General features: G+C 36.2%; 1 pseudogene; it reads right to left on the reverse strand.

Annotated features, from left to right (window-relative positions):
• Window positions 1-19,237, reverse strand: part of LOC104213320 (potassium transporter 5-like) — a 31,905-nt pseudogene extending 12,668 nt beyond the window's left edge.
• Between the last annotated feature and the right edge of the window lie 4,421 nt (window positions 19,238-23,658).

The raw sequence follows: 23,658 nt of genomic DNA on the forward strand, positions 1-23,658 counted from the left end.
AATATTTTCTTTTGAAAATGATTATTATTGGCCAATTAAAACTTTTCGAGTTCATTATTAATTAAGCAAAAGAAAAACTAATTTTGTCATATTACATGCATGTCAAAAATGTAAATTCTAGTTGATATGGAAGGGTAAATGAGCAATCTAGGGTTAGAGAATGGGGATTCTAGTTAATAGTTTTTTTTTTAGTTTTTACTTTTTTAAATATTAAATATTTAATAGTTAATTAATTTGTTAAATTTTAGCCCACGGGCCGGCCCAGGCCCAGGCCCAGCCTTGATCAAGCCTCAAGGGCCAGCGGGCTGACTTGCACTGGGCCTATAAGCCTCAGTTTTAAATGGGCTAAAAAAATCCTAGCTCAACTCTACTCAGTTAGCGGGCTGGCCTCACGGGCTAAGCCCATTTTGACGGCTATCATGGACAAGGTCAAGGACAAACAGAACAAGCCATGTTCAAAAGTCAATTGGTCCGAAGTCATGTTTCTGAAGCAACGCTAACGAGCTGAGCAGCCGAGGTCGGAGTCACGCACTTAGGTTGGCCAGAAACGACTGGTTTTAGAAATAGAATATTAAAAGAGAATATTCTATTGGATATCCTCTACAACTTGTACTTTCAGTAGGTAAGAGATATATCCCATATAAATAAGAAGAGAGAGAGGGGAGAAAAGGGATCCCATTTTTGGAAGAGTTATTTCTAGAGAAGTTGATTGTCATGTAACTACTAAACGTCATCTATAAAGAATATTCAATTTGTTGAGTCGGTCCAGGCTTTTCCATAGTAGATCCGATAAAATGATTGATGCTTACACATTTCGCCATCCTACATCACTATCAGAAAGAGAATCATCCATTTTGTTGCACGGTTGGGTGAATTACTCCTTTTATAAATAAATACTACCATTCATTTCATTTATGGCTTATCTTTTTTTTTAATAAAGTTGCCCAGACAGACGTCTAGGTTGTCTTATATTCAAAAAAGTGCAAGAGGGGGGCTAGACCTGACCTCACAAAAATACAACAATGGTGATGCAATCACCCCAAAAGAAGGACAGGAGGTTCATATATATACACCCTCCTTCCTTAGATCTATGAACAACATTAACTAACAAAGAAATTAGATTTTTCATACTTTGTCCTTATACTGGGAAGTTGCCATTTATCAAGGAGAAAGAGTCCTTTTGCATTGCTAGGCAATTCTTGGAGTGAGTGATACAACCTTCTCTAATTTGTGGTTGTAACCAATTTAGCAAGACAATCCGCAACCTGATTCCCCTCTCTGAAACAGTGCTTGACCGTAGCTCTAGTTTGTTTAATGATGAGGGAGGCTCTGTCTATAACCTTTTTAATCTTCATGTTGTTAGGATTTCCATCCGTGAGCATATCCACTATGATCTTTGAGTCCAGTTCGATAGAGAAATTAGTGTACCCATTCTGACTGCACCATTTTCCTCCAAACTCTGCTGCTTTAGCCTCTGCCATGGTATGATCATCACAGCTGATATGAATAGAAAAAGTCGCAAAAAGGTCCCCTTGACTGTTCTTGACCACCCCTCCAATGCTTGCCTTACCACTTTCTTTGCAAAAGCTTCCATCTGTATTAACTTTGATAGTGCCGGGTAGTGGAAACTCCCATGTAACTTGTATCCATTTCTGATATGGTCTGAGTCTCTCGACCTTATCACATAATAAAGGTCATTCCATCTGAGTGTAATCACCTGGTACCATGTTGGAGATAGCCGTTTTCAATATCCATGTGATTTGGTGTCTCATCGAGTTCAGCTGAAACTTCTTTTGTTTTCCATATTTGCATGCATTTCTTTGTTTCCACAGTTCCCAGCATATGATTGTAGGAGCTATCTGAAGCATTTGATTGTGCACTTTATTGTTGGTCGTTGTTTCCCACCATCTTTTGAAGGTAGTAATAATAGGCTCCTGCTGATGTTTGATTCCAAATGCATTACCTATGTTGTTCCATATGAAGATGGCAGCTTCACTACCATTAAAGACATGTTGAACTGTTACTACCTGTGCAGAAGAACAACAAGAACATCTGGAAATAATTTTAGTACCAAATCTGCAAATAACATCATCAAAAGGTAACCTATTTTGAAAATTCTCCAAGAGATAAAGGACATTTTAAAAGGGAGAGAGTTATGCCAGATTTTGTTTATGAAGATATTCTTCTGTTTCTTGAATCTAATACAATGTCATGCTGAGTTAGAAGAAAATATCCCATCATTAGAAGTAGTCCAAATCGGGAAATCATCCTCATTTGGGTCACCTATATCAAGTTGAGCAAAACTATCCATAATATGCACGGGAAGAACATCGTTGAGTTTGACAATATTCCATTCTCCATTAATTATGAAGTCTTTCACATGTACTTTAGAGGATCTGCCACTACCTTGTAATATGTTGGCCAATGCACCTTTACCTGTCCAGTTATCCCACCAAAAGCTACAATTACCTTTCTGTATTTCCCATCTAATGTTTTCCTCTGCTTTATCTCTGATTTTGAGCATGTTTCTCCAAATATGAGAATCAGTGGGATTTGACTTTTTGTTCACTGGATGGGCTCTTTTGCAATATTTATTCTTGAGAAGGTTGGCCCATAGGGAGGGGTGAGTTCTTAATCTCCACCATCTTTTAATGTTAAGTGTATCTATGATATCCTCCATTTTTCTGACACTGGCTCCTCCCTCATCTTTGGGGAGACAAAGATTATTCCATGAAGACCAGTGATATTTATTTTTACCTTCATTTGTGCCCCAAAAGAAGTTTGCAAAGTGTTTCTCCATGAGCTTAGTAATTCCTTTAGGAGGGTTCATAGCAGAAAGGATGTATGTGGGGAGGGATTGTAAGACATGTTTAATCAAGATCATTCTCCCTCCAGCGGACATCATATTGGTTTGCCATCCATTAAGTTTCTTGACCACCTTAGAGAGCATACCGTCAAAAAGATTGTTAGTCTTCCTCCCAAAATAAATGGGGCATCCCAGATAAGTGAAAGGGAAAGACTTATCCATATAGCCTGTAGCATTCCTAATTATATTGATTCTAGCAGCGCAGGTGTGAGGGGATGTAATAAAGAAGCTCTTATCGTTGTTAACTTTCTGCCCAGAAGCCTTTCCATACCTGTCAATAGCCTTTTTGATTAACTTGAGAGTCATGTTGTTTCCACCACAGAATATAACAATATCATCAGCGTAGGCTAAATGATTGATCATCGGACCTCTCGGATCCATGCTAAAAGGAGTGAAGCTGATAAAGTCATTTAGAGCATTTAGAGATCTAGAAAGAACCTCAGCTCCAATAATAAACAAAGAAGGGGATAAGGGATCTCCCTGTTTGAGGCCCTAAGTAGATGTGAAAAAACCTGTTCTAGCCCCATTGATGATGATAGAGTACCATATATCTTGTAGAAGTCCCCAGATCATGTCAATCCAATTCTCAGAGAAACCAAATTTCCTCATAACTGCTATCAGAAAGGTCCAGGAAATTCTATCATAAGCTTTTGCCATGTCAAGTTTTATAATAACATTGCCTCCTCTGTTGTTCTTGTTCACGCCCTGAGCAATCTCCTGAGCTAAAAGGATATTTTCAGTGATCAATCTTCCTTTCACAAAGCCACTTTGATTCTCTGATATAAGCTTCCCAAGAATAGGATTCAGCCTTCTGGAAAGGATCTTGGAGATAATCTTGGCAGTAAAGTTACTCAAACTAATAGGTCTCAAGTCGGAGAAACTATTATGGGAGTCAACTTTAGGAATAAGAACTAAACAAGTATGAGAAAACAATTTAGTGAGCCTCCTGCCATTGAAAACAGCTTGAACAAAATCAATGATATCCTCCTTAATGATATCCCAACAGGATTGAAAGAATTTCCCATTATAACCATCCGAGCCTGCTGCACTATCTGGATCCATGTTAAAGACAACATCTCTAATCTCCTTTGTGTCAGGAATGACAGTGAGACTTTCATTATCTGCATTAGTTACACATCGAGGAATACAGTTGATGATATCATGATCATTGTAGTGATGATTGATGTTAAAGAACTGTTGAAAGTGATGGACAACTGCCTTGCCAATATTAGCATCCCCCTCAATCCATTGGCCTCTATGATCTTTGATTTTAAGAATTTTCAGCCTTCTCCTTCTCTCTCTGATGGTGCTATGGAAGTATTTAGTGTTAGCATCTCCTTCTTCAAACCAGTTCACCCTAGCTTTCTGTCTGAGAATGTCATCATGCATCCCCATCTATCTAATGTACTCAGCTTGTCCTTTGTTCAGTTCAGTTCTGGTTGTATCATTACTGTTCATAAGATCCATTTGTTCAAGGTCTTTCATTTTATCTTCCCAGTATTGATCTTGGTTAAAAACATTGCCAATGTCGTCTGGACCATTGAGTTAGTCTTCTGCTCAGCATTTTAAGTTTTTGATGAAGTCTCCACAGAGGATTTCCATTGACATGATTTCTCCAAACTTCTTCAACTACCTGCAAAAACGTTGGCTGATTAGTCCAAAAATTTAGAAACTTGAAGTATTTAGGCCCCTCCTGGTTAGAGTCCTTGCATTGAATTAGAATAGGTCTATGGTCAGAGCCAATTCTAGCCAAATGATTGACAATATTATTTTGAAAGATTCGGGACCAATCATCATTGATAAACACTCTATCCAATCTCTTCCATATTCTTCTTCTTGGATCCCAATTGTTACACCATGTGTATTTTGGACCAACAAAACCCAGGTCCATCATACCACAGTTATCCATGCAATTGCTGAATTCTAGACTTTTGTTCATTCTGTGAGGTCTACCACCTTTTTTCTTATCCGGATCTAAAATGACATTGAAATCACCTCCAATGCACCATGGACCGTTCACATGAAGATTGGTTAACTCAAGACTATTCCATAGCTCTCTCCTTTCTTTAGGAGTGCATTTAGCATATACTGCTGTGATGTAGAGATCACTGTTGGCAGCTCCATAATGCAATTTGATAGTAAGTTGTTGATCATGGTTGCTCAGAATAATAGTCATGTTGTTGCATGACCACAGATCCAAATCTGACCATTTGAATTAGAAATACAGTGTTGATAACCAAGGAACCTTCTGCACCTTTCTATTTGATTAGTACTAATAAAAGGCTCCATAATAGCAACAAGTTCCACCTTATATATGGAGATCAATTTTTTGAGCCTTGATAAGGCTTTTTTGGTATTCACGCCCCTAATGTTCCAAAAAATGGCATTTATCATGGAAACAGTTCAGGCTAGCATGGGTGTCCCCCTTTAGGAGGTGTAGTATATTTGTTTTTGTTCTTCTTTACTTTTTTCCTTTTCTTTTCTTTGGAGCATATGATCTGGAAAGACTCATCCTTTGAATCAATTTGTATTTGATCTTCAGGAACCATAATTGTCACCCTATTAGGCGATCTCACCTCTATTTGTTGACTAGTCACATATCTATCCTGTTTTAAGTTGGATTCCATATTGAGATTAACTACCATCTCAATCCCAGGAAGATTTCGGATTTCAGAAGGCACACTAGTAGATTCATTGACATAATCACTTAGGTTAAGGGCTCTCTTTTGAATTTGACTGTTTTGATAGTCACCCCTCTCACTCATGTTCTCATTTTCTCGAATGGACTCCTGCATATTCTCCCTTGTTCCAATATCAATAGTATAAGCTTTCTGCTCCTGCTTGTCTAACTTAGATCTCGAAGGCAATTGATCATTAACAGCCTCAGTTTGGTCGTTGACTGACTTAGTTTGCTCATTGATAGCTTTAGGTTGATCTCCCAATTCACAAACATTAGCTTGACCTCCCTGTTCACAAATATTGTCATCAGCACTGTTTTGGTTCATGTTTTGAAAGGCCAAGCTTATTTCTTTGTTATGTTTCTTCCTCCAGCTAGAGTCATCAGATAAGTTGTACATTGGTTTGAACAAGACTTTGGCTCTCTTCTGAGGAAGTTTTCTGTTTTTGCTTTTTTTGGTTTTTTTCCCTCGATCTCTCCCTGATGTTGCTAGGTGGTTGTTGCAAGTGTTTATCACACTTAGACTCATTATTTTCCATTCGACTAATTCTGTTAACAGTCTGCTCAGTATTAGTAGCAGTTCCAGTTCTATCAATTTCAGCAGATTCATCAACCTCAAATTCTTTATTTTGATCAACTAGTCTCAAATTTTCACTATATACAACAGTTCCAGGTTTCTGTTTTTCACTTTTTTCCTTTTGACTGAAACTGTATTCTTGTTGTCGAGCCTTATTAGCAGTTTCAGATGCAGCAGATTTAGCAGAGATATAATTTTTGTTTTGATCAGTATGCTCAGCAGGTCCAGCAAATTCAGCAGCCTTAGATTCTTTATTTTGATCACCTAGTCTCACACTTTCCCTATCAACAGCAGTGCCAGTTTTCAAATTTTCATTTTTTGTTTTTGATTGATTCTGTGTTCAGATTGCCCAGCATCGGCATCCGTTCCAGCTTCAACAGATTCAGCAGAAATAGTAGCGGCAGTTTCACTGCTTTGATCAACCAGCCTAGTATTTTCTCTATTAGTAACAGTACCAAGTTTATTTCCAGATTCCATATATTGATCCCCAAGTAGTTTGTTGTCTTCATTTTGATTTTCAGCATTCTTTGGGCCTCTAACTCCCTATTTTCAGCAGCTTTTTTCCTTTCTAAAGATCTACAATTGACCAAGTTATGTCCCTGTTTTCGGCAGAATTTACAGTATTTAAGAACATCATCAAACCACTCTTTTGCTTTAAATAGCTTTAAATACAATTTCTAGATGTTTTATTTGTTACCAACCTTGGATCTAGAACTTATTTCATTTAACTAGAATTTACCCAGCATTATTTACTTAATTAGATTAACAAAATGATTCAATACTTTTTGGTCAAACAAGAACGTAACGTGTTGGACTTGTATTGAGCCATGTATTTAAATTATTTGTAGTGTTATGATGTATGTTTCGTTCCAGTTTAGTATTTTGTATTTGGGTTGTCCCGGTTGTACGTGGATTGTATGTAAATGACATGTAATTCTACTTTGGAACTGAGATACCCATTTTATCAAAACATCTGGCAGCTCCCACTCTCTTGAACCTTCTGTTCTCTCTTGTTCATGTTTGATTTCCACTTATCTCATCAAATCCAACAGAATGGTTAACATTTTAGGTGTTGGTCCAATTAAGATGACAAGTTAAAATAAATTTACAGGTATCATTTAGACATATAGCACCAACGGGTAAAATTTATGGAATCAAGTCATCAAATAAGAAGGCACATCGGCCTATATATGTATCGGTCATGGCTTTGGGATCTGCTTCTTTAATTCCTCCAACGGCAGACAAAACTGGTCACATCAATTGAAAGTTCAGGTTATCAGTACATATATCTTATACTTCAACTAAAAAAGCTAATGAGAATGTTGATTCCATGCCTTAAGACTGATTGACGATTCCCTCTTTCCTGGTCTTCATTACCCTTCTCACAAAAATGCTTTTTCAACGCTCTGAGCTAAGGTTGGCAAACGGGCCGGGCCTGGGCCTAAATAGGCCTCGTGGGCCAATCCTATGTAGGCCCGAGCTTCGTGGGATTTTGGAGGTAATCAGACCAGGACCGGGACCACGAACTAATGGGTCATTTGGATCTATACCCGCTTTTTGGGTCACATTTTAACTTGTGCCCGCTTTGCAAAAAAAATTGTAAGTGTACCCACTTTTTCGCGTAACTTCAGCATACGGGGCTAAAGTAGCAAAGGGAATCACGCAAAACTTCAACATTCTAGTAGACGGGACTGAAGTAACAAGTGTATTGAACATAGTGTGCTGAAGTTTTTGTTTGTAATTGCTGAACTTAAGCATCATAGCTGAAGTTTTGTTCTCTATTTGCTGAAGTTTTTGTTTGTAATTGCTGAAGTTTTTGTATTTGTAACTGGCAACTTCAGCTCTAGAGCTGAAGTTTTTGTTTTGTAACTGGTGAACTTCAGCTCTAGAGCTAAAGTTTTTGTTTTTGTAACTGGTGAACTTCAGCTCTAGAGCTGAAGTTTTTGTTTTGTAACTGGCGAACTTCAGCTCTAGAGCTGAAGTTTTTATTTTGTAACTGGCGAACTTCAGCTCTAGAGCTGAAGTTTTTGTTTGTAACTGGCGAACTTCGGCTCTAAAGCTGAAGTTTTTGTTTGTAACTGGCGAAACTCAGCTCTATAGCCGAAGTTTTTGTTTGTAACTGGCGAACTTCAGCTCTATAGCCGAAGTTTTTGTTTGTAACAGGCGAACTTCAGCCTTCTATTGGTTCAACAAAAGGGACCCATAAGTACTTCTCCAGGCGTCATGAAACTAATACCGGACTCGAACTCAATGCCTTCGTTGGTGTAATGTTGTAGAGAAGGCAGACCAAGTACAACAGCTAAATGATCAGAAGTAGAAGCAGAGTCACTGTCTCCAAAGCTGTAAATGGATTAAAAAGGGGAAGATTCTTTATGTGCCTTAGCGGAAGAAGCAGCAAAAAAAGACTAACAACAAGATGAGGAAGAAACAGTGGTCGGAAGAAACAGCTCTTAAATCGAGCCATTATATTTTATATCAATATTAAGTTCCGGAGAGATATGGAGATCACTGGGAGAGGGAGGAGGAGAAAGGGGGCTAAAGTTGTTTAAAAAGTGGGCACAAGTTAAAACTTTTTAAAAAAATGGGTATAGGTTAAATAGGGGCGACCAAATAAGGCGCCCCGTGCAATTTTTACCGAACTAATGGTCACAGGCTAAGTGGGCCTGGCCTATTTTTTTTAAAAAAAAATTATCTAAGGCAATTTCTTGTAAATTATATAGCTTATATATATATATATATATATATATATATATATATATATATATGTGTGTGTGTGTGTGTGTGTGTGTGTGTGTGTGTGTGTGGGTTGTGTGGGTCTGGCCTATTTTTTTTAAATTTTTTTATCTAAGGCAATTTCTTGTAAATTATATAGTTGAACTAATGGTCCCGGATTAAGTGGGCCGGTCCCGGGCCTATGTGGGCCTAAGTAGGCCTAGCTTATATTTTTAAAAAAAAAATTATCTAAGGCAATTTCTTGTAAATTATATTATATAGTTGTGACTTAAAAAAATTTAATTCAAATTTATATTATATATTGCCTTAGATAATTTACAAGAAATTGCCTTATATAGTATAGTGTGTGTGTGTGTGTGTATAGTATTTTACATATACTAAGTGTATAGTATATAAGCTATATTCGATATAACATTAGCTATATTAAGACGCATATATATATAAAGATGAATTCGGTATCAAAACTGCAATTATTAAAGTTTACATTTAATACTTCAAATTAAAGTTCAATGCATTCAACATAATACTTCAAATTAATCTAACAAACTAAAACATTAAGCATAATACGTCTAATAATTTTAAAATAACACAAATTGTCTCAAGTCAACTTAAAATCTTAAATACGAATGTCTGGAGAACGCACAAGACAACTCTTTATATGCATCCTTAAACAACATGTGCCCTCCAACTTTGGACAATGAGTGAAGACTCGATCACAGTTCTTGCACTTTATTATGTAAAGTTATTCATTTTCTTCTACCACATTAAAGTATTCCAAAATAAATTGGCGCACTCTAGAATCACCAGGCATGATTTAACTTGAATTAAGAATTTGAGTTTGAGAAATGAGATATGAGTGAAGACTTGAATACTTCAATTTGAGTTTGAGAAATGAGAGAGATTGATGATTTTGTGAGAAAAATGAAAGAATGGGGGGGGGGGGTATTTATAATTGAAAATAGGAAAAAAGTGTAATTATAAAAAGTTTGGGGTTAAAACAAAGCTGGGGGAGGAGGGGGGAGGGGGGTTAAATGGCTATTTTAGAAAGCCCAAACGGCTATGTTTTAAATATTGCAACGGCTAAAAAAAAAAATTGGAATTTTTTTTTTCTAAAAATAGTTGTTGGGCCCGGTTAGGACCGGTTGAACCGGCCCACTTAGCACCCGATCCCGGGCCCAAACGGTCCGGTCCTAATGGGCTTCTTCAAGGAACCGGCCCACTTAGCAGGCCCACCTCCCCTGGTCCCGGGCTTAAACATTAGGCCCGTTTAGGCCCACTACCATATGGCTCGCGGGCCTGGGTCGGGCCTAACCGGCCCACATGCCAGCCTTACTCTGAGCTCATCAAGTGGAATAGTTAATTACGTTTAACAATCTTCAGCAGTTTTAAGGTATAGATGCCATTTGCATGATCCAAGGCCTTCCCTGCAAAAGGCTGTATTGGAAGTCTCGTTCTCGATCACGGAGCAAATTACTTCTGACTTAAGATCTGCAATCTAGCACTTGAGCCGAATCTTGCCCATAGCTTTATGAGACTCATCGTTGTATCATGTTTAAGTTCTATGCATTAATGATGTTGGTGTTAGAAATATTTATTTATAAAATAATACAGGTAAATCTTTGTAATAAATATTAATCGTAACGTGCCTGAGATGCAGGGAGTGAGGACACCATCCCAATAACCATGGAACTACCGAGCATTGTGGCAAAGAGCATAAAGAACTTTGCAAATGTACTGTTTTCTAACATCAACTTCAGTTTTGATGCTCGACATATGCGATTATCTGGCAACTCAAGTTTGAAAGTCGACACATTTCTGTCTTCTGCTTGGAACTAATCCCACCTTAGCATATCGACATATTAAAGAATATATAGCAAATGTTCCTCCTGTCCAGTATTCAATTAAATCATGCGTTAATTAACTCTAACTAGCTTCTTATTTCTACTCACAAAATAGTGTTCGAAAGAAATTTTTACATTCCAGTATAATTTAACCGGTTATGCCATATAATTTTAATTTATCTTTCATGTTATCATCACATTAATTAGCATACTATTGTTGGAATTTGGACTTACGTTAATTGGTTATAGCCTGAAAGGATAGTGACGTGGCCCAAGTGGTGGATAAATAAAAGGCTTAATATTAAATATTATGTGTGTGGATAAGTGAGGCCCAATAACTATTGGTCTGTGATGGGTAGACACTCTTTATAAATAAAGGCCAACCCCCATTTCCCTTTCTATTAGAAAACTCTAGCGTATTCTGCCTCTTGAATACGTGGTAACGGTAGACGTCCCATCAGTCAAGTTCTCCGGGCTGTGAAAGCGCGTAGCTAGTGGATTGTGGAAGTTGGTCTCAGGCTTAATCGCCGTTTGCTATCGCTGCTGAATCCATGGAGTTTAACGGTACGCTTCCTTAGACTCTAACTCTAGATTGATTGTGTAATTGTGTCTTAATCTCTGCTATGGCTACGAATTAATTATCTTACGGTTGGTATCAGAGTCACCATAGTTAGGGATTTAGATCAAGAAATAATCTTGAGTTTAAAAGTAAAAACAATCGTTGTGAATTGCGACGATGGCTCGAAATTGTCTTTCTCTGATATTGTTTCATCGCCGAAAGTCGGCGACTGTTGTGAGTGCATTAGAAGCGGCGGTGAAAAAGTGAAAACAAGGAAAATAGATGAAGTGTTCTTCTTCGTTTAAACTAGTTATGCTATTATGTGATTAAAATAGTTAAATCACACAAGTTTTAGCCATTGAAAGCCGACATCGGTGAAAAGCAGTGTGGTGTTTTCTTTTGTCTTGCCAAACTTTTTATCTTTGGCATGTTCTTCTTTATTATTATGATATTTTGATTTGAAGCTTGCTAATTACAAGCACTATTTTATTAGTTATTTCTCTGAGAATGACTGATCCTTAATCAAATATCTCATTAGGCTGCAAAGTCTGACTTTTCGGTTTGGTTATAAAACAATTATCTTTTCAATAGAATTCTGTATTGATGTTTACATGTTGCATAATAGTTATTCCTTAAATTTTGCCGAGTAGTTATTCCTTTTAAGTCAAAGGATGGAATTAAAAGCAGTATAACACTAAACGGGTTTTATTGTATGGGCCCTATTTTGATTTCACATCTATATAATATTATTTGAATAAGAATTTATGATTAATAAATAGTTTCCACCAAAGTGGTCTATTTATTTGGAGTCATTGAAAATACTTAAAATTTTATACATGTAAAATAATATTATACATGGATTGAGAATTATGATTAATAGATAGTTTCCACCAAAGTGGTCTGTTTATTTGAGTCATAGAAATGTTCTCAATGTACCATGTCTAAATTGTCCTTTATAAGTGTACGCTAGTGTTGGAAGTTTACCTTTTAATAAATGATGCTAAATTAATTTATGAGATAAGATATTATATTTCAACCCAAAGGATGAAGCTTAATATCTTGGATTCTCATGTATATATATACAATAAATAAGGATAATTTGATGTAAGAGGAGGTTTTGTGTCTCTTACCTAAAGGAAGGACACAATTTATGCCTTGCGCTCTTGGATAACAGGGAGGAGGTTTTGTATCTCTTGCCTAAAGGTGAGGATGCAATGAATTCCTTGGACTCCTTGATTTTTAAAAGGGGAGACAGTTTCATCTTCTATCCAAAGGAGGGGTGTGATGGATGTCTTTGACTCTTTTGATTTATATATTCCTGCCCATAATTTTATCTAATTTTGTATTGTTTGCTTATACAGTTGTTAATAACATGACTATTCATTTGAATTCCATTGAAACTCTAACTAGTAGCAACTACAAGAAGTGGAAACAGAATATTGAAATAGTGTTAGGCCTGATGGACATGGACTTTGCATTGATTGAACAAAAACCCGCTGAACCCACAACTACTAGCTCTGCTGATGAAAAGGCTAAGTATGAGAAATGGATGAAGGCTAACAAATTGGATCTCATGATCATGAAGAGATCCATTTCTGATCACATAAAAGGTGTAATTAAGGATAATGGGAATGCAAAAGATTTTCTGAGTGCCATTGGATAGAAATTCCTAGAATCTGATAAAGCTGAGATAGGTAGCCTGATTAATTCCTTGTCCACCATTAAGTATGACCTTGTAGGTAGTGTCCGTGATCATATAATGAAATTGGTTAACATTGCAACCAAACTGAACAATTTAGGTGTAACCATTACCGATGATTTTCTTGTTCACCAATCTCTAAGGTCCCTTCCTGAGCAGTTTAACCAGCTTAAGACAACCTATAATGCACAAAAGGATAAATGGAGTGTTGATGAGCTTATTACTGTTTCTGTGGTAGAGGAAGGAAGGATCCAAAAGGAGAAAGTTGAGGGTGTAGTGAACTTTGTTAGTTCGTCTAGATCAGCTGACTATCCCTCTTATAAAAGAAAAGGTGGACCCAAATTTCACAAAAAGAAACATGGTCATTCTCATCATCCAGGTGGTAATAGTGGTCATACTAATAAGCATGGTGTTAACCAAGGTCAGTCTCATAATTCTCTTGGTCCTCAAGCTGTAATTAAGAAAGAAATCAAGTGTTGGAATTGCAAACAAGTAGGTCATAAGAAAGCTGGCTGTCCTCTGAAAAAGAAATCAGGTAATCTTTTGGCTTTTGTCTGCTTTGAAACTAGTCTTGTTCATGTTCCTATAAATTCCTGGTGGTTGGATAGTGGTGCAACTGTTCATGTAACCAATGACTTGCAGGATCTAGTAAGCAGACGGAAGCTAAAAGAGGATGAAGCTAGTGTTATTGTGGGCAATGGACTCAAAGCAAAAGTAGAGTTTATAGGGATATCTATTTTACCTTTTAAGAATAATTCTAGTATTCGTTTAGAAAATACTGTTTTTGTACCGTCTATGAGACGGAAATTAGTTTCGGTTTCCCATTTGGACAAAGCTGGTTATTCATTTCAACAAAATAATGATATTATTAAAATTTCCTATGATTCACGTGTTGTTGTTGATACTTTTTTAAGTGATGGTCTATATCGCTTGAATATATTAAATGAAACTTTTTCTGCAATGCATGTGAAAAATATTGCCCACAAAAGGTCTGCTATGAGTAAAACATCTTACCTATTATGGCATAGGCGTCTTGGTCATATTTCTAGAGAAAGAATTGAACGATTAATAAAGGAAAATATTTTACCTGTTCTTGATCCAAAAGATTTTGAAACTTGTGTGGATTGTGTTAAGGGTAAAATAACCAAGGTTAAGAGAAAGGGTTCACTAGGAGCTCTGAACTCTTAGAAATAATTCATAATGATATTAGTGGACCTTATATACCTACTTTGACCAATCATAAGTATTTTATTACTTTTATTGATGACTTTTCAAGGTACTGTTATATATATCTTTTTAAAAGAAAAATCTGAAGCACTTGATAAGTTTAAAATTTACAAGATTGAAGTTGAAAAACAGCTTGGGAAGTCCATTAAGATAGTGAGGTCTGACCGTGGTGGTGAGTACTATGGAAAATATGATGAGTTTGGTCAATGTATGGGGCCTTTTGCTTTATTTTTGCAAGAATGTGGGATAGTAGCACAATATACCATGCCAGGTACTCCTGAGCATAATGGTGTGGCTGAAAGACGAAATCGTACTCTCATGGAAATGGTTGGAAGTATGATGTCAAGGACTAGCCTACCTGAGTCTCTTTGGGGTGAAGCCTTAAAAACAGCTAGTTATATCCCGAATAGAGTTCCTACAAAATCTGTCTTGAAAACCCCCTTTGAACTATGGACAACCCGAAAACCTAGCTTGAACCATTTTCACATTTGGGGATGTCCAGCTGAAGTTCGTATTTATTCATCCACAGAAAAGAAAACTGATCCTAAAACTACCAGTTGTTTGTTTATAGGCTATCCTGATCACTCTAAAGGTTTTAGATTTTTCTGTCCTGGGCGTGGCACTAGAATCGTTGAGTCTATTAATGCGAAATTTCTTGAGCATGATGTTTGTGATTGTGATTGTTCATGTGGTAAGGAAATTGTATTGAAAGAGAAGGAAGTCATTGTCCTTGTACCTGTTATACATGAAAAGGTGGTAAACCAACCTATTTATGAGGGGGAGAATCAAGGGAACAATGACGTAGATCCCATAGTTCCTGAACAAAATGTACACAATGAACCACTCCGTAGGTCACAAAGAGAAAGAAGGTCTGCCATCTTTGATGATTTTATCGTGTATGTGATTGAAAATTTTAGCGATACTGGAGAGCTGACTGATCCTTTATCATATGCTCAAGCTATTTCCTCTCCATTTGTTAATAATGGCGTGAGGCAATGAAAGATGAAATGCGCTCCATGAAACACAATGGAGTGTGGGAGTTAGTTGAATTGCTTGAAGGTTTTAGACCTATTGGTTGCAAATGAGTGTTTAAAACTAAAAGAGACTCTAAGGGAAACATAGATCGTTATAAAGCAAGGTTGGTTGCTAAGGGTTACACTCAGAAAGAAGGTATTGATTATAAAGAAACATTTTCTCGTGTTCCATCCAAAGATGCATTTAGAATTATGATGGCTCTTGTGGCTCATTTTGATTTAGAATTTCACCAGATGGATGTTAAAACTGCTTTCCTGAATGGGAGTCTACTTGAAGAAGTTTACATGGTTCAACCTGAAGGATTTAAAGAAGCTGGTAAAGAAAATCTAGTGTGCAAGCTTAACAAATCCATATATGGGCTTAAATAAGCCTCCAGGCAGTGGTACTTGAAATTTGATGAAATTATTACAAAATTTGGATTTGTGGAAAATAAGCTTGATGAATGTGTTTATCTCAAAATAGCTAATGGCAATTTTATTATTATGGTTCTCTATGTTGATGATATTTTGCTTGCCACAAATGATTTGGGCTTGATGAATGAGACCAAACAATTTTTGTCTAGGTCTTTTGATATGAAAGATCTTGATGAAGCCTCTTTTGTTCTTGGGATAGAAATTAAAAGAGATAGGTCACGTGGTTTATTGGGTTTATCACAGTGTTCCTACATTGAGAGTGTTCTTAAAACTTTCAATATGCAAGACTGTAGGCCTAGTGTTGCACTTGTTGTAAAAGGAGACAAACTTAGCAAGGATCAATGTCAAAAAATGAAGTTGAAATGAGAACTATGAAAGATGTGCCATATGCAAGTGTTGTTGGTTGTTTGATGTACATACAGGTTTGTACAAGGCCTGATATTGCATTTTCTGTTAAGATGTTGGGAAGATTTTCTTCTAATCCTGGGTGGGCACATTGGGTGGCTGCAAAGCAAGTGATGAGATATCTACAACGCACCAAAGACTTCATGCTTGTATACAAAAAGGTTGATGATCTAGATCTTCTAGTATATTCAGATTCTGATTTTGCAGGTTGTCAAGACACTATGAAATCAACTTCTGAGTATATTTTTATGTTGGGTGGAGGTGCTATTTCTTGGAAAAGTGAGAAGCAAAGCATCACTGCTACATGTACAATGGAAGCTGAGTTTATTGTTTGTTTTGAGACTGCTTCACATGCTGTCTGGATGAAGAATTTTCTTACTAAATTGCAAATTGTGGATTTTATATCTAAGCCGATGACTATTTTCTATGACAACAGTGCAGCTGTGTTCTTCTCCAAGAATAACAAGAGAACAAGAGGCTCTAAGCATGTTAGCCTTAAGTTTCTTAAGGTTAGAGACATGGTAAAAGAAGGTGATATATGTATTGAGCATATTAGCACAGAATCTATGCTGGCTGATCTTTTGACTAAAGGTCTTAGGCCTGTGGTGTTTAATGAACATGCTAAAAATATGGGTATTTTAGAGTCTTTTGATGTGTTTTAGTCAGTGGGAGTTACTTTGTAATTGCTGACTGAGATATTCCTTTTAATAAATTCTAGTTTTACGCAAGCTTGTGCTATTTGATATTTGTTATGCATATGACTAACATGATAATTTATTTATTTTTATTTCCACTTGGATATTGCATAAACTCGTGATATCTTTGAGTCTTGCGGCTTGTTGCCTTGATCATCCTGGGTAAGGCATAAGGGAATCCTCCTGAGGTGATACAATTTTGTGTCACTTGGAGGCTCCTGAGGTGATATGGTTATAATATCACTTGGAGGATTATTTCTTTCTAAGAGGTGTGAATCTATTCACCTTGATTAGAAAGATAAAATGCTTAGCACACATTTTTGATCCATGTTGATGGAAATTCTAGCATATGTGGTCGTAGATAGAATTCATACCTTAAAATGGTATGATGCCTGCTATGATTCATTGTTAGTTTTTTCTATTGAGACTTAATGGATTGTTATATGGGTCATTCTATCCTTGGCTATGTGAGTAGTGTGGCCACCGTAGAGTCTAAAGTCCTTTTTCAAAATATTTTTTTTAAACTCAAATATTTAAAATTGTTTTCTTGTCCTCAATTAACGTTGGCATCCAAGTGGGAGAATGTTGGAATATGGACTTACGTTAATTGGTTATAGCCTGAAAGGATAGTGACGTGGCCCAAGTGGTGGATAAATAAAAGGCCTAATATTAAATATTATATGTGTGGATAAGTGGACCCAAAAATTATTGACCTGTGATGGGTAGACACTCTTTATAAATAGAGGTCAACCCCCCTCTCCCTAGCTATTAGAAAATCCTAGCGTATTCTGCCTCTTGAATACGTGGTAACGGTAGACGTCCCATCAGTCAAGTTCTCCGGGCTGTGAGAGCGCGTAGCTAGTGGATTGTGGAAGTTGGTCTCAGGCTTAATCGCCATTTGTTGTCGCTGCTGAATCCATGGAGTTTAACTGTACGCTTCCTTAGACTCTAACTCCAGATTGATTGTGTAATTGTGTCTTAATCTCTGGTATGACTACGAATTAATTATCTTACAACTATAAATAGTTATTTCTTGTTGCAGATATAGTATAAAACACACAATATATAATGCATTGAAGTTAAACTCATAAAAATTTGAGGGAGAGTGAAAGAAACTAAAGCCTTGGGAAAATATTAGTGTTATTTAATTCATCATTGAAGAATATCAAGATTCTCGGACTAGAATATTCTCACACTAGATTATATGCTTTAATAAATAAACAAGGACAAGAAATTAAACCACCTCGCTACCGCCTATGTTGGTATAATTGCATCATGGTTAAAATAAAACAAATAGTATCTATATATTGTCATAAAAAGTATCAAAGCATAAAGTGACAAATTAAAATTCAGATGAAAGCTATTACTAACTCCAGTTTGCTTTGTTTTCTACTCCTAAGAACTCAAGATACCGTCTCCTCCTTTTGGCTTTTACTATTGGCACTATACAATCTTGAAGATACGATTTCGGCTGTGTTTCCAACAAACCCTTATCTCTATTCCATCTCAGAGCCCAAAATAAAGAACAATTCCAGCAAATGCAATTTTTAATTTGATTTCTGTATGCAACAATATAAAGAACTTTAAATTATCAGTTAGTCAAAAATCAATTACAGGTAACTTTTAATGGTAAGTATAGGTTTATCATAGCCTACCAAAAAAAACTATGACTTGTTGGTAGGTTATGACCTGTTGTATAGGATAAACACACACTAATAAATACATCATCTAAAGAAATCTTTATACTATCAGGTCACCCAAGCATATTTACGAGTAAGCCTCGTAAAAAATTGAAATTTGTAATCTTAAATTAAAGTAATAGGTAACAATAACCTATAGTGGAAAAAATTCGTTACACTAACGGTGAATATAACTTCATCTCATAACTAGGAGTGCAGAAAAAGAGGTGAAAATTTACCATCTCCATTGTCATTAGCTTGGAGAACAATGAAGACATACTTCATGAGAGGAATCAAGGTGATAGTGTAAAATATGAGAGGAAGTACGCCAAGTATATCATCTTCGTGTTTAATCCCACTAAGAAATGTGCTTGAGTACACATACAACGGCGACGTTCCAATATCACCGTACACCACCCTTATGCTCTGAAACGCCAGTTGCATTATCACTTACCATTCCGCTGCCTGTTTAACCACAAAAAAGAAAAATTATTTCTTAGACACAGAGACGAAGCTTAAGGATTTAAGATTCTAGTCATTTCAAATTACGGAGTTTTAATTTAACAATTTGTATGATGAGTTTCTTTAAGGCAAATAGAGAGTTTGAACCAAGCTACTTTTGACCAAATTCATTTTTCTTCACATTTTTATATATGAACTTTTAATTTCATATCATTGTTTTAATCAAGACTATGACCATAACAATTGAGCCAAAATTAATCAAAGAGGTTAGAGGTAGCAGACCTTTTTTGCGTGGGGTACACGGCTGGATTCCAAATCTAAGGAGTCATATCGTTTTAAGTTGTGGCAAGAAAGTTCCTTTCCTGTGAGCTGACGTTGCGGAGGAACATCAAGAGTTTCTACATTGGTGCTCTCTGGCAATATTATATGATCACTGCTGCTTGTCATCTTTATTTTAATCTATGAAAGATTGGTTTTCTTTTGGTCCCTGCAAAGAGGTATGAACTGGCTATTTATAGACCCAAAAGAGTGATACCGAATTGGCTTTAACGCCTCAGTCGCAACTGTTTGATGGAAAAAATGATTCTCACGTAGGGTGTGTTTGGTATAACGGAAAATATTTTCTGTGGAAAATGTTTTTCAAGAAAATATTTTCTTGAAAAATAAGTAGTAATCTTATTCATTTTCTAGTGTTTGGTATGTAAATTAAGGAAAATGACTTCTCAAAAGTATTCATAAATTATTTAGATATAATAAACATGAAGCCATAAACTTTCAAACCAACAATCTTCCGAACCCACAAATTTCATAAACTTTCAAACCGCTAAACTTTCAAAATCGCAGAATTTCAAACCCGTAAACTTTATAATTTCTAAACTCGTAAACTTCCAAACACATAAACCTCCGAACTCATAATTTTGGAACTTATAAAATTTTAAACATTTAAACCGATAAATAAAAAAATTAAAACTAAAAAATATATTTAAAAAAATTTTTTTAGGGGGGGAGGGGGGTTGACAGTATAACGAAAAAAAACAGAAATTTAAATTATAAATTTAAATTACAAAAAAGAAGTATAAAAAAAATTGTGCGGGGTGGGGGGTGGGGGGTGCAAAAAAATGAAAAAATAGAAATTTGAAATTGCAAAAAAAAAATTAAGGTAAGGGGGTGAGGGTGGAGGTGGGTGGGGTGGAGGGGTAGTAGGGTGAGTGGTAACGGAAAAACTGAAATTTGAAAAGAAAAAAAAATGCCTTTTTTGGAAAAGGGGTGGGGTGGCTTGGTGGGGGTGGGGAATGTTGATAAAGAGTTTTAGAAAATGTTTTCCCTTCTCTTGATAAGGAAAACATTTTCCTCCAATTGGAGGAAAATGAGTTCATAAGAAAAATATTTTTCAAAACATTTAAGCCAACCAAATATGGAAAAATTGAAAAATATTTTTCTTCGTGCCAAACACACCCTTAGTGTTTTTATGAAATCACCAAATGCAAGACTGTTTATTTTTATATATACACACACTTTATCACTCAACTAGGCATGGTTAAGCCTTAGGGGATATGCATACTCACTTTAATTTTAAACAGTTATGGTTAAATTGATTGATTTAGTGAAAACTCATGAGTGAGTATTTACTCTGTTGAATTTAGTTTTTTTAATTAATTCACAACATTAATTAAAAATATTGAAAGACATCTTAGAAATTTATACATACACAAAGGTAAATTTGAAAAAATAAAATAATATCTTGATTTTTTGGAGAACCCGTGTATTATAAATAAAATTTGAAAACTAAAAGATCACTTATTGTGGATCGAGTACTCTCTATTTTAAGTAATTTAACTCGTGCATTGGAAAAATCTGAAATTCTGAATATTCTTGTGCTACGACAGGAAACAACGCGACAAGACATTCGATTCCGTTTACTTCCAATCTTATTCAGTCGTTTTTAGTTTAAATTGGATATGTACCTTTTTATTTATACTATATTTAGCTTGATATTTGTATTTGGTCTGTGCTTGATAATATGTGAAAAGTATTTTCAAGATTTTACTTTCATAGTAATTTGATAAATTTATTAGTGTTACTTAGGCTAATGATAGTGGAAAGAGTAAAAATAGGTGAGAAAAATAAATGGAGTAACGAAATATTTTTATAAGGTAAAAAGTGTAAAAGAAAGCGTGTGCTCAATGTTCAAAACTCGGATCTATATATTCAAGATCAAATTTGATTCCTAGAACGAACTAAATCCAGATTAAGGCCAAGTTCACATTACTCGCAAATCCAATTTAGGATGTGCCTTCGGCATTACATTGACAGTAAATCTCTGGTACTGTTGACAAGCGAAATGAAAATTTTTGTGACAATTTCCAAAAGCCAAACCCTAAGAACATGATTAGGAAGCAAATCGTAGAGAGATAAATATCTAAGATTCCATTGATATTTTGTTTTCAGAAAATGAATATTACACATGCGCAAAATAAAATCCCTTATTATATACATAAGGAATACAGCCAGGACGGATCAATCACTTAAATAGAAAAGATCTGCGTACTGTCCAGTTACGGAGGCCTTGGTCTTTCTTGGGCCGATAATACTCTATCGGGTTGAAACTGAATACTTGGAGTTCAACAACCCTCCCCCCCTCCCAAGCTGGAAGGGGAGTCCATTCCAAGCTTGGAGATGAAATGATGCTGCTGAACACCGGGCAAAGACTATTGATGAAAATATCAGCTAATTGAGAAGCGGTAGAAATGGAATGAAGACTGATAACCCCAGCAGACAAAGCATTCCTCACAAAGTGGCAATCCACTTCTATGTATTTAGTGCGCTCGTGGAACACCGTGTTCTTATGTGATGACCCGATAGGTCATCTCGTGCTTTGAAATCTAATTCTGTGATCCAAAACCTTCAAAATCATGTTTAGGCCTTCTTCGATTTGCGTGCGCATTTCGAGCATCTTTCTGGAAAGCTTTTATGTTAAAAACTGTTAAAAATGAGAAAATTTTCCTAAAACTTCATTTGAGTTGACTTCGGTCAATATTTTTGGTAAACGAACTCGGATTCGTGTTTTGATAGTCCCGGTGGATTCATATCGTGATTTGGGACTTGGACATATATCCGGAGTCGAAATCGAAAATCCCTAGCCCAAGATATCGGACTTTATCGAAATTTGATAGTTAAAGGTTTAATGTATTTGAGATATTTGACCAATGTTTGACTTCTTAGATAACGGGTCCGTATTTTGGTTCTGGAACCCGGTATAGGTCCAATATCACATTTAAGACTTGTCTGTGAAATTTAATAAAAAACGGAATTGGTTTGACGTGTTTCGGATGTCCGGTTGAGAAATTAGAAGTTTCAAAGTTTTCTTGAAAATCTCATTCGATTTGATATTAAATTCGTAGTTCTAAGTGTTATTTTGGCGATTTGATCGCGCGAGCAAGTTCGTATAATATTTTAAAACTTGTGTGTATGTTTGGTTTGGAGCCCCGAGGGCTTGGATGAGTTTCGTATAGAATACAAAGTGAAAATAGGACTTAGAATATTGCTGGTGATTCAGTTGCTGGTGTAGGCCTCTGATCTCGCAAATGTGAGATCAGGTATCGCATTTGCGACCTCTGCAGGTTCCACATTTGCGAGCTATTTCTTGCATTTGCGAGGAGTAGCCGGGCCATACAGTCTTGCGAAGAATTCTTCGCATTTGTGAAGTAAACCTGGGAAGGGCAGTGATCGCAAATGCGATCCTAGAGTCGCAATTGCGGAGGTCCATGTTCGCATTTGCGAACAAACCTTCGCATTTGCAAAGGTAGCAGGGGTGTGAAGGATTTTGCATTTGCAGGCTTCATATTTGCGAAGCCAAGGTCGCATTTGCGACTTCTGTAGCTGTGTAAAAGTGACTTAGATGGGATTTTTCTCCCGTTCTTCAAATTTTTAAAACCTAAAACACAAGAGACGATTTTTCAAAGAACTTTTCTTCCCCAAATCATAGGTAAGTGATTCTAAACTAGTTTCTTTCAATCTTTTACTACATTTTATATGATTTCAACCTAGAATCTAAGGTTTTCATGGTGGAATTGGGATTTTTAGGCAGAAATTAGGGATTTAGAAAATTGGGGATTTAGACCTCAAATTGAGGTAGGATTCCAAAATCAATTATATATCTGGGCTCGGGAGTGAATGAGTAATCGAGTTTCGGTCCGAATTTCAGCTTTGGGCCAAGCGGGCCCGGGTGTTGACTTTTTCAATAATGGCCTAAATTGAATCCTTTACAATTGTGGGTAGTTCCTAAGGCTTAAAATTAATCGTTTGGTTGGTAATTTACTAGATTATATTGGTTCAGAGGCTTGTTTGGAGGGAAAAGCTGTGGTTGAGCTTTGAGTTTGGCCATTGGAGCGAGGTAAGTGTCGTGGTTAACCTTGGCTTAAGGGATTAGGTCTTATTTGCCAATTTGTTATGTGTTTGAATATTAGGTACAACGTATAGGTGAGGTGACGAGTACATATGCGTTGTTGTCGAGTTATAGCATACCCAGGATCTTACTCTTGTAATTATTGCTTTCTTTGATCATATCATCCATGCTTGGACTAGCTACTCGTTATGTTGAGCATTCTTATCACGTTTACGAACCCTAGGTATTGATTGAGTATTGATTCAAGTTGAGGTTGGTATTCTGGCACCAAATGTTGAAGTAAGACTTGTTATTGTCATTTCTATCTCCCTGTTATTATTATTCATTGTTTTGGTGAGGGAGAGTTAATGCACGAAGGGTGATTTCGTGCCATGTTTTGTGAGTG

This window comes from Nicotiana sylvestris, chromosome 9, assembly GCF_000393655.2.
Source record: "Nicotiana sylvestris chromosome 9, ASM39365v2, whole genome shotgun sequence".
In the NCBI taxonomy this organism is placed as follows: Eukaryota; Viridiplantae; Streptophyta; class Magnoliopsida; order Solanales; family Solanaceae; genus Nicotiana; species Nicotiana sylvestris.